The 12,956-nt window shown below is 47.0% G+C and overlaps 1 protein-coding gene across 1 annotated transcript in view; it reads right to left on the bottom strand.

Moving 5' to 3' along the window:
- The window catches only part of HSF1 (heat shock transcription factor 1), a gene marked incomplete at its 3' end in the record, with an annotated part of 430,139 nt that overhangs the window by 381,115 nt on the left and 36,068 nt on the right, over positions 1-12,956 (bottom strand). The gene's annotated exons all lie outside the window — the stretch shown is intronic.

Here is a 12,956-nt window from a genome sequence, read left to right as displayed (position 1 = left end):
CACTCTCCGTTGTCGCCATCTCGCACACAGCTCGCTGCAGAGCCGTAGTCATAGAAGAGAGACACGGCCCTGACAGACTGCAATCGAGGCATTACTGCACTGCCCTCCTCCTTGTCGTCATGACGCACGTCGCGTCGTGGCCAGCGCTAGGTCCCGGCCGACGCTACTTTCTGGGGGGGACTACTTTGTTTACAAACGTAATTTTTTTAATGTACTTTTTTTTTGTAATTTATATAGCCTATGTCCATCTACACACCCTGACATTTTCATAGATTTATCGGGTGTGTAGATTGGCTCTGTGGTTCCTGTGTTTACCTTGCCAAAAGGTGCAAGTTCTCTCTTTATAATAGTAGTATAGATATTTTTTTTTTTTTTCTCCACACTGAGGAAGCCAAATAGGTGAAACGCGTCTGTCGAGGGGGCAGGGGGGTCTGCCAATAAACCATTTTGGTTGACACATCGACTTGGAGTGCCGTCCTTTTTTGACCTCTAGGAGATTCACGGAGGTGTGTGGAAACATATACATATATATATATATATACACACACACACACACACATATATACATAACACTACCTACTTGCTGTCTTCTTGCTTTCTTGTTCTGTACTGGTAAACTCTTATGCTATTGTCTCTGAGGCAATACTGAGACATTTCCTCAACCATACTGTGACTACCTCCAAAGTCTTTTCTTATATTATAACTTTAAGTCCTCTCACAATTCGCCCAGAACCTGGCGAAGATATGTCTTTGGAGGCTTGAACTCAAATCTTCAATCTGCCTCTAGCGCTAGTCTCACTATCTGCGCAAATTAGTACCTGCCTCAAAAGCTAAATCTCCACTGACTCAAGCGTAAGGCTCATTTGAAGGTCTTTTTCCGAACACTGGAAACTCTGGCAAAAAACGGAATATTTGCGGCTTCAAAATCACAAGTTCCAAAAGCTTACCGCAATTCCAAAGGGACAGGGACTAGAAGGCTGGCGCCTACTCACAAACCGGACCAAAACTCTGTTCTTCTCGGGCGCCTCAGGAAACACGTCCTTTCTCTTCAAAAGGACAGTTACAATCGCGAGCACAGCTGCGCTGGAAACGAGGCAGCAACTAGACTGCTATACTCATTTTCTCAATGGCGGCCATCTTGGAATTCCGCCATTGAGAATACTGCAGTCGAGGGCACAAATAAGCTGCCCAACTGTTTGGGAGCCGCCGAGTAGAACGGTAATAACGGATCAAAGCTCCCTTACAGCCCACTGGGAGCAGTCTGAGGGCAATTTGAGTCTTGGCAAGGCCGGTCCTGACAGTACCGGCGCGCAAATGGAAAGCCACACAGTTAACTAGATCACCTTTCCCCCTTTTCCTTAGCGGGGTCCCTAATTTGAGTTATGGACAGAGGGGGGAGGGAAGGGGGTGGGCCAGGTTGTTTTGCTTTGGGATGTTTTATGTGACCTGTATTGCGGATCAACGCCTTCTGACACTGGGTTTGCTTGTTTTTACTGCACTGGAGCTTGTCTTGCTCAGCCTGATGGGCCAGTTGGGGGGGGCTTTTGTTTTGTCTTTTCTGAAATTTCAATAAAAGAATGAAACCATAAAAGCAGTCCTGGCACACAGTGCTGCTTTTAAACTGACCTCAGGCTTCAGCAAAAAGCTGCTAGCCTCTAAACTGCCATGCCTCAGGGTATTGGGGACTTCTAGTAGTTTCAATTCCCGGCCCTATTATATACTAGGGGCCTATTGAATAGGTCATGCTAATTACAGGGGTACCCCTCCATGACATATTGTACCCTTGTGTATGTTGGGTGTTTTAACTTTATTCTAATGTGTTCCTTTCAGCTCAGCACTGGCCCTGGGGCTGATTAGGCAGAGTCCAGGGTCAGTCAAAAGCAGTTACCACCAGCATCAGTCATCAAAAAGTTGGGGGTTGCCCAGGGCACAGGATGACTTTTCAACAAATACTATTCCACTACTATAATTAAATATCCATCACTCGACAAAATCCAATGACATCTCAAAATTTCTCTGGGCCAACAGAAATGGGTTTAGTCCAAACTATGTCTCAACAAAGCTGTTAGTGGAGAAAATCAAATATGCACCTTAATAGAATTACCACATTTTTTAGCCAGAGAAGGATTGGGATTAAACCGTTAAATCAATTTCCAGGATTGTTACAAACAGCACGAGATCAGTCACCACAATTAACATGATCCTTTTACCTCCCTACAATATTCACAATTACAATCTTGGTCTATTCTAATGGATACAGCCAACACTCTTCTACAGACAAAACGAGTAAAACTTGTATCTTTCAACCACATTTATGTGCCTCGAAGCTAAAATAAAAAATAAAACTGCTGGAGCGCTGTTGGACTGTTAATAGCAGCAAGCTCCAGAAATCCCTTTTGTAAAGGATTATGGAACACATTTGCACTGCTTTCTTTTAACAGACAGCCCCCCAGGATTTTGCGGCTTTGGGTGGCAAATATTGAGGCAAAAAAACGCAACATTTGCGGCCCAAAACCTCAAAATTTGCTGCATTTTTGTGGCCCGCCACAAAAAAAGCAAAGGCTTGTGCTCTGTCATCACTACTGGAGACTGTGCTAGGTCACAGTCTGAAAATTTGAGTAGTCTCCAGCAGCACAGCGCCTGGAATCGGAGGGTTTCTGATGTAAAACAGAACAGATTACAATAGGAAAACCTGCACTTTTTGGCATCAAACAGCCTATGCGTGCAGGGGGTGGGGAGGTGTAGGTAATAAAAACAATAGGAGACATGTGGGAGGTTAGGGGTTAGTCCGCAGGGTGTACACAAACGTGTGAGGTGCCAGGCTAATTGCTAAGGAGGGAGAAAGATGCATTGCAACGGCAAGCATTTGGATAAAGATGCATTGCAAAGGCAGGCACTTAACACCTCTGCTGCCAGCTGGCTTGTTGCTCATACTCTCTTTACTGGCTCAGTGGCAGCAGTCAGTAAAGAGGGTGAACGGCAGTTTTAAAAAACATTTTTCGGGCACTTTTGTTAAAATCTCGGCATTTTTCCAGGTGTCACTTTTGCGATTTTCTTTGCAAATCAGGAAATTCTGGGGGGTCTACACATACCAGATAAAACCCATTTCCATACAATTATTTCACAGTTCAGGTACATAAGGTTCCCCACTGAAACCATGTCCCCCTAAAAGTAAATCAACTGGGCCCTGAGATAACTTCAATCAATACATTTGGCTAAAATTTTAAAGGAAATGTTCAGCCTCTGCTACTTTCCTAAGGCATGGAAAAAAGGTTCAATCCTACCTTTATTAAAAAAAAAAAGTCCAATCTCACTCAGGTCACTAGATACCAGTAAATACCCAGCCAATTTTACACCTCCCTTTTCCAGTAAAAATATTTGAAAAGGCCATTAAGAGAAAATTGGCTTTCTAAATTAATACCAACAACCTTCTCGACCGTACCCAATTCGGGTTTAGAAATGATCAACCACTGAATTAGCCCTGATCATTGCGTTCGCAGATATAAGATCTACTTTGGACAAAGGCGGTAACGCGGCCATGATTCTTCTAAATCTCTTGGGGGGAATTAGACACAGCCAATCACAATTTGCTAATCAACCGTCTCCACTCCACTGGAATAAGGGGAGCAGCACTTGCTCTTACTCTTTCTCACTACCGTGCAGTGTGCTTCAGGGATCCGCCCTAATTACCTACCTTTTTAGGTCCTGCATACCTAGCGCTGGAACGCGCTCCATCTCTGCAAGGGCTTATTGTTATCGATACGCTTTCCGAAGGGGACTTGAAGTCCCGCCCCTTATTCCCATTGGCTTGCATCATACCTTAGGCTAAACGCTGACTTCCTATTGTGAAGGAGGCTTTTTAGTCCCTCCTTGTTACCGCCCTGTCCACTACTGGCCCCGCTCACCCAGACTGGATCCTTTTTTGCAGCGGGAAACTGTCTCCTTTAATTAGTGGGAGAGAACCTTCTTTTTGTCACCCCGGCTGTGAAGCGCGATGTTCTATGTTGTATGTGGACAGCGCGCTCCTCCTCATGCAGTGCGTTTCATTTGCATTTATTAACCACGCAACCACGCTGCAGTGATTTTGGGTTCAACTTGTCTGTGTTGTTTTAGCCCCGCCGTTTCCTTCTCATGCTGTGCCATTTGCAAACATTAATTTCTTACTTTTGAACAGCGCACACAACGCACTTGTTTAACCACGACGCAGTGATTTGGGGCTCAACTTGTCAGTGCTGTTTTAGCCCCGCTGTTTCCTCCGTGCGCCAACATTAATTCTTACTTTTGAACAGCGCACACACACCGCACTTTCACCTTCATAGGAGGGGAGTGGACACAATGGGTACTTAAAATGGTGGCTGCACTTTTGTTTTCTGGCCAGCTCACCACCAACTACTTAATTCATTTGTTACTTTTTAACAGCACGACTTACAGCACTTTCACTTTCATAGTAGTGGACCGCTTTATGCCTTCCAACGCTGCTGTGTCCCTGGACTCACATGACACCCCCTCTCCCGCCTCCACTACTCAGCAGGGTAGGCCAGAGCAGCTGTGCCATTTGGTCTCAAACGCCATCCTGCATAAAGAAGAGCAGTTGGCAAGGGCAACAACCGTTTATTTCGCGGCAGTAGATGCTGAAGGCAGCTGAAAAAGTGGCAAAATCTGCGGAGAGGATGATGCGGATCCGGAACCAGGCACCAGACAGCATAAAACAGCCGGGGGCAGACTGAACCAGAAACCGAGACCGGCTAATGCTGCTAACGAAGGAGTGGCAGAGATACAGCTCGCTATTTGGCTGAGAACTCGAGGTGGAGGGCTGTGGCACCAGAGGCCCACGGAGAAGGCGACAGTCTCCAGGCTGTACCCGCAGGAGACAAGATCCGATAAGATGTAACCAAAACCAAGCTACATGACTGCCTTTCCGAAATGGCCCAATGGATGCATGATCACTGCCTAAAGTTGAATGCAGGTAAATCGGAGATTCTTCTATTCGGTGGTGCCAAACGTGTGTGGGATGGCAAATAGTGGCCACCTTCACTAGGATTGGCCCCCACTCCAAAACAACATGCCAGGAACCTGGGAATCATCATGAACGATGCCTTGTCCATGAAGGATCACGTCCGATCCCTTTGTGGCAAGGGCTTTGCCATACTAAAACTTCTTGCCAGGATATTCCCCTGGATACCCCTGGTTTGCAGACGCTCAGTCACACAGGCCCTATTGGTCAGTCGCCTGGATTATGGCAATGCGCTGTTTGTAGGGATGAACGAACATTTATTCTCCCGCTTACAGGTTTGGCAAAATCTGGCGGCCAAACTCATCTGCAACAAAGGTAAACGAGACTCGTCATCAGAATGCTTAAAGAAACTTCACTGGCTCCCAATGCGTCAGAGGGCTTCCTTCAAATTGCTTAGCCATACCCATAGGGCTTAACATAAGACTGGCCCCACAATCCTCCAAGGGAAGATCGAATTTTATGCGCCCAATAGGAACCTACGCTCAGGTCAATCCGCTTTGGCTAAAACCAAACGCATCTACAAAGTCAGAACAGGTGGCCGCTCCTTTTCTTACCTAGCAGCAAAAAGGTGGAATGAGCTCCGTACTGACCTAAGACACACTACAAATTATCTCCAGTTTCGTAAAAAGTTGAAAACCCACCTCTTCCCCAATCCTTAACATCTCAGCATACGCCATCAGTAGTCCTCATTTGGTATAAAGCGCTGTGATATCCCAAGGGATGAGTGTCGCGCTCTACAAAAACCGCAAATAAATAAATAAATAAATAAATAAGAGGGGATCGGAGCTCGCACTACGACAGTTGGCGGCGAGGTCCGGTCGCTGAGAGGACCACCACAGAGGCCCCGCTGGGCCGTGGTGGGACCCCAAGCCTAGACCACAACCACTGAGGAATCATCGATATTATGGGAGATTGAGAGCGCGGAGACCCAGAACCTGCAGGATACGGAGGTGAGCAGGAGCATTGAGGGGCACTGGGCGGTTGATTCCCCTCCCCCTCTCCTTGAAAGAACGGCGGGAACCAAGACGCGGCAGCCCATCTTTGGGGCGGCAGTGAAGGGCAGGAAGGCAGGCCAGAAATTATACAAAAAATACTAGGCCTCAAAAACTAAAAAAAATAGAATTGAGGGTGAGCAGCTGAGGGGCAGTGTGACCCCTAACACCATGAGAGAACTGGGGGCAACTGGAACCAGACCCGGTAGATGATGACGTGAATTTGAGCCCATGACTACATTAATAAGGAAGCTCTGAATGTGGCGGTGAGCTGGGATCACTAAACATTGCGGCAAGCCTGTAGGGGTGGACAGATGCTGTGAAGGCCCCAGGGGACACTAATCGCATATCCTAGGATATATCAGGAGAGCGGTATTAGCAGTGAAGAGAAGGAATACTGTGACGGTGACTGAGAAGATTGCAGCCCGCCTGTAAGTACCCATGAAAACCCAGGGCTTTCCATAGCAAAATACAGAACCCTTTGACTGTCCAGAGGACAACAACATGATATGGCTAGTCTAAGAAGGGGAGCCCAAATCTAAAGATCAAAGAAGCTGTGCTGAGCCGATATTCTGCATCCTATCATGGCTGTCCTTCGATATCCAGGTCTCAGAGCCACCATGTTGTTTCTTTTCCTCTCCCTCAGTCCGTTGGACCTCATCCTGCCGACCCCAAGACATTGCTCCTCAGCTGGACTGCCTTCTCTCTTTCTCCCTCCCCCCCCCAGGCCCCGTCTCTCCTACCACCCATCTCATCTCCCCCTCCCTCCCTCCCTCTACCCCCTTGGATATCTTGTTTCTCCGTTCACTGTGTAGATACCGTTCCCTCCTATCTCCTTTCTCATCTCCCCTCCCTCTCTCAACCCTCTGGATGTCTTGTTTCTCTGTTCACTCTTTAGATAAGTATTACATATTCGTTTTTTGCCTAATCGTTGTGAAAATTGAATCATGTGTGAATTTTCTATTTGCAAAGTCACAACTCTTACCAATAGTATATGTAGTAGTTCTTTGTACTTACTATCACTATTTTGCGATTTTGAGCTTACCCGTTTGCATCTCTCCTCTGCCTGACTACACAACTTATGCATTTCCTTTTCTTCTATCTGTATCTCTTCCTTGTGGGACTCTACAAATTGCTGACTCCCTCCCTTTGTCTCCTGGGTCTCTCCGACCCTTGCAATTTAAGGACCTTGTCTTTTTCTGGATCGCTAATTTACCCTGGTATTGAACGCGTTATCTTTTTGTAATCAATGTGATTTTTTCTTGTCATATATTCCCCCTCTGTTGACCCTCCAGTTCCAACCAGCCTCCTAATCCCCTGTCCCTTGTGCCCTTTGACTAAGCACTCCTTCTCCCTTTGTTGGGGAAAGGTCCAATATTCATACACTGGAATCTCAGTGACCCCTCTGAAAGAGTCCACAGCACTAAGGGAGCCACTCACAGTTGAGGTATGGTATGTCACCCCTTGCCAAAGCTCTCCCTCTCCCCTTGTTGGGGAAGGATCCAGTAGGTAGGCCTTGGAGTCTCAGAGAACCCTCTCAGAGAGTCAACTGCGTACAGGGAGCATCCCACAACCGAGATGTGGGATTGTTACCACTTCCCCTGGGATCACAGCTTACCGGAATCTCACCCCTTGCCTGCCATTTTCCCTACACATATGTCTTTATTTTTTCCTTGACATAACAGGCATCTATGCCACCTAGCCCCCTGTCCCTTGTGCCCTTTGTCTAAGCACTCCTTCTCCCCTTGTAGGCGAAACATCCATTATTCATACTCTGGAGTCTCAGTTGAGAGTCCACAGCGTCAAGGGAGCCACTCACAGTTGAGGTTATGTTATCCCCCCCCCCCCCCCCCTTTGCCAAAGCACTCCCTCTTCCCTTGTTGGGGAAGGATCCAGTAGTTAGGCCTTGGGCGTCTCAGAGACCCATCTGAGAGAGTTCACTGTGTTAAGGGAGCCTCACGCAACGGAGACGTGGGAATAATTTCACTTCCCCTGGGATCACAGCTCACCGGACTTTGGACGCAGCTTTTATTAGTCTACCGGTTTGTGCCACCATAAGCCTCCCCCTCCTCTTTCCCTACTCCTTCTTGGTCTACATCCCCGGCTCCACTGAATTTCCCCCATGCCTGCTGTTTCCCTAACATATATGTCCTTATTGTTTTTCTCAACCTACCATGTAACTATGCTCTGAAACGGTGTAACCTTGTAACAATGTATCCTGCAGCTAGGGTCTGATACTCTTGTAAAGCGCTCTGATACCTTCAGGTCTAGCCAGCGCTATATAAAACCTTTCAAATAAAAAAAAACAAATAAATAAAAGGTCACCCTTAAGATAGGTCCTATGTAGCCCTATGGGCAGTGTGCTGTACAAGTTAATGGTAGGACATGTTGCTTTACGTGTGGGTTGTCCGGGTAGTGACAAACAGAATACTTTGTTTTTCACTGCTGTGAGGCCAACTTCTCTCATAGGCTAGCAGTGGGAATTCCCTCATATATTTTTTAAGTTAATTCCTGATCTGTAAGGATTAGCTTTGCCATGTTTGATATGTTTAGAATAGTGGTGATAAATTCTGCTTACCAGTGTAGTTGGATTTTACATTACTATTTGAGAAATGGTACTTTTAGAAAGTGGACATTTTTCTGTGCCTATGACCCTTTGCTTTACAGCTTGCCTCAAATCCACATCTGAGCGGGGGAACAGCAACACTTGGTGAATACTTTCCAAACAGCCACAACACAGTGAGGAGGTGGGTGTGACGTGGGTAAATTTGCATTCATCTGTATCCTGGAGCCAGGGCTGGGCTGAAAAGGAGTGATGAGCACTTCTAAGGGTTCCTTTGAAGTCACCTCTTCATCAAAGACATTTCTGAAAATAAGTACAGGGGCTCTGACCCCATGTTTTTAGACACTGCATGGACTTTTAACCAGTCGCTGCTGGCTCTACATTCTGCACACTGCCAGAGGACTGTTGTGCTGCCAAGAAGAACCACCAATGGGACTGTCTGCTTTGCTGTGTTGGCCTGATGACTGCTGGGCTGGAGGAGGGACTGCCACTTTGCATCCTGCCTTATGTGCTGGCCTGCAGCCTGCCTCCTTGCTCTGTGCGCCCCACTGGTCTCCAGGGACTGGATTGCTTGCCCCCTCACTGGTCTTGTGGGGGTTTTTAGGGATGGATAAGGATTCCAATAAACCGCCCAACAAATGGTTGTGAGACTCGCAAGTCCAGCCATTAAAATCTTTCACATCAGTGCAGGTTGAGCACTGGTTGCAAATAAGTGCATGTGGATCACTTTGCCCCAGGAAACGTCAGTTATCTGTTGAGCATTTATTTACTGCAGAGCAATATTTGAGGTAGGTGAGCAGTGTCGAGGCACCCGCTTCCCTGCAAACATATCACCGCGGCAAGGGCGAGCCCGCCAAGATGAGTTACCAGGGTGATCAGTGGTGTGACAAATCACGGCTCATACGCAGTCTCCGCACCCCTAAGCCGTGCTGTGTGACTCCAACCGCCGCTTCAACCACCGCTGTCGGACTTATGGCTCAATAAGACTTCAATAATATTGCTTCGCTGAGGAGCACAGGGTCTTGGAGACCGGGCTACGTTCCTCGCAACAGACTGCACAAGTTTTGCCTGCTTGATAATCCGACCCGAGCAGTCCTTGAAGTTGGGCAGCTCTAAATTCACACAGGAAGCTGTATTATGGTTTTGGCAGCTACAACAAATGCTCGTGGGCAGCTGCATTTGCCTTCTCTGCCTGCAGAGGAGCCAGTGAGGTCCCCCTACCCTCTGTAATGTGGGGGTACCCCTCCTCCCAGTGGGGGCCATACCAGGGGGGCACTTGTTCCTCAAGTGTGCATTATGGGGTGAGTCCTTGACAGAGGTCCCTCCGATCAGGAACCTGCCAATTTAGGCAAACATTGCTAGAAAGGAGAAATTACTGTAATACAGCTAGTAGATGCACAAGTGCTCCTGTGTCTTAAGGGGGCTGCCTAATGACCGTATACAGTGTAGTCGGAGTGCAGGTGCACTGCACCCTATGCTTGTACTATCCATGTACTTTTAGTAATAAATGGTTATTTGTGTGTCTTTCCTCTAACCAAACAGGCATTACATGCACTGATGTTATGATGTATGTCGTTGTGATTCTTGAATTGTCCAGGATAATGAGTACTATCTCAGTATCTGCAAAATATGCACAGTATTTAGGTTTCCTGTTTTGCTCTTAATATACAATATATGGCGGCAGAAGCTTTGTTATTTGCACTGCCAAACTCTGGAACATTCTTCTTCGCAAAATGAAGAAAATTACAAGTCTTCTTCCTTTAACGGAAAGCATTAAAAACACAGCTTTTTAATCAGTAGATCCTTATCTTGACACGCCTGATCTTCTTTAAAGCTTGTATTTACGTTTTCCCTTCTGTAGTGGCAGTGTCAAGACGCTGCGGGACATTAGCGTGGTTTATAAAACTACATTATAATTTCATTTCTGTAGCACCTGGCCTGTTCCTGTGCACAAGATGGAGGGTGGTTGTTTTACCAGACAGCAGAAGTGAATTGATAATATTGCTGGAGGGAAGACCCCTAGATATTGAAGTGGGTGGGGACAGAGGAGATGAGGTTCCTTTCTAAATACTAGCAGGCATTTTTGCCGAGAGGGGACTGTTGCACTAGTATTTGGGAGATGATGGGGATGAAGAGTGGGACTGTTGTTAAGGTGAAACGGATCCCTTTAGGTGAGGCAAACATTTTGTCTCTTCCCTGATGTTATGTTAACGAAATTTATAAAGCGCATGGCTAACCCAACACCGGGGCGGCCCAGCGCTAGCAGATCGGGCGACAAAGGAAGGCTGGAAGCTAGGAAAAGAACAGACAGAAAGTCCAGTGCAGGTGCAGTAGGGAAGAGAAACGCCCTGGCTAGATGGAAGCGAACAGCCAGGTTATAATCTGTTTTCTGAAAGCCAAGTGGTCTTGGGTGCAGCGGGCCGAGATTGGTATAGAATTCCTAAGGACAGGAGCTAGAGACCTGAAAGAGCGTCCGCCCGCTCTGCTCCTGCGCACCCTGGAAATGCAGACACGGTGCAAATCAGCAGAACGCAGAGCCTGTGTAGGGACATACAATGAACAAAGGCCCTGCAGAATCTGGGGGCCTTGGCTAAACAGGATCTTATGAAGGATACAGAGAGTTTTAAAATGGATTCTCCATTCGATCGGGAGCCAGTGTAAACAACAAGAGATGGGAAGTGTGACGATATTTAGGAAGGGCAAACAGAGTGCGGGCGGCAGCATTCTGGGCCCGTTGTAAATGTAAATGTAATTTGCACTTGTATAGCGCCTATCACCCAGGGGTCTCTAAGCGCGGTACGAATACCGCTGTTATCTCTTCGTGACCGTTTTATCACCGTAAAGTGTGGCTTTTGATAGCTGGGGTGCAGAAAAATTTCACATTTTTGTGCATCTGTGGTGGGTACCTCAGGCTAGAGGCTACCCTACAGTAAGTGCCATCACTCTACACAAAGCCTGTGTCTGGAAAGGAGCCTGGAAAGGTCCCCTCAAAGATGAATAACTACCCTAAACGGATACTGAAAATTCAGATAAGGAATCCACATCTCCTGTCTACTTTGACGGTATAGAAGTGTGAGCCACTGATGCACCAGCGATTCCAGTTCCAAGTTCTTGTTAAACAAGGAAGGGTCTTGCCCCATAAAGTACTCAGATGGCTATTGAGACCAGAGCTTGTGTCAGCCAAACAGCCAGCTTCCCAGAGGTGAGGGACCATCACCTGAAGTCTTGTTTTGCTGCCATCAGCTGCTCCTTTGAGCTGAAGCACCCGGAAGCCAGCCTCTCAGCTGAGAGAGGGAAGAAGCCTGCCAACCTTGCTAGAGAAATGACTGTTCAAGGCCCACCATTAAGGAGAACGGGCGAGGACATAATCCCAGGCATAGTAGCCTACATGCCAGTGCGTCATTTGAACCTAGTAACTGTTCAGTAAAATATTAAATTTTTTGCACGTACATTAAAGTGTTTTTCTTTTACTTAAATATTGGGTTGGCTATTCAGTTGTGCTGCTTGAGGACTTGGAGTTCTCGGAGCATGCTCATCCCCCACACTACATTCCAGATAAACCTTAGGCTACTTGCCATTGCTACCACCGAGTCAAGTACTGAAGTGGTTGTACTTGGCCCAGATTTGAAGAGCCAAAGGAAACAGACCCTGGGACACCAGAGGAAACAGCTCGAGCCTCCACTGCTGGAGGCTCAGTAGACCCTGCCTGGCCAGGCATCCCCTGAAAGGGGTCATCCATTCCGGACCAAACCGTGTGATCAGAAATGTCAAATATATCAAATGAATGCTTATTCAGTGATAGCCCACCATGGGATTAAATTAGTACACATTCCATTCCATTTAAGGGAGAATCAACTTCTTTTTGATCTTCTACTACCCCTGGAGAGCGAAATGAGGACTATCGGAACATAGACGTCATCTAGGGTTGCAGCTGCAACCCAGGACTTCCCCTTTGGGATTACTGGCAGTGCCTCAGAGGTGGCAAAATCAGTGGCCAGAACATAGACAGCTTGCCCTTATGGACGTGGGTTGGCACTCCGGTGTCCGTGTATTTAGTTTTTTTTATTGCCAATAGTGAAGAAACTATTATTCACCAACAGTGTGATAAAAAAAATGGAGTATGATTAGCTGGCTTATGACCCTATTTAGCAGCTTAGGTTAGTAAAAAATGAAATGCTTTTGAATGGGGAGAGAGAGAGAGAAAGAAAGAGAGAGAGAGGGGGAGAGAGAGGGAGAGAGAGAGAGAGAGGGAGAGAGAGAGAGAGAGAGAGGGAGAGGGAGAGGGAGAGAGAGAGAGAGAGAGAGAGAGAGAGAGAGAGAGAGAGAGAGAGAGAGAGAGAGAGAGAGAGAGGGGGAGAGAGAGGGAGAGAGAGAGAGAGAGAGAGAG

Source organism: Lissotriton vulgaris, unplaced genomic scaffold, assembly GCF_964263255.1.
Source record: "Lissotriton vulgaris unplaced genomic scaffold, aLisVul1.2 SCAFFOLD_1542, whole genome shotgun sequence".
NCBI lineage: Eukaryota > Metazoa > Chordata > Amphibia > Caudata > Salamandridae > Lissotriton > Lissotriton vulgaris.
The sequence above is the reverse complement of the archived record's forward strand: the minus strand, read 5'-3'. Positions and strand labels throughout refer to the sequence as shown.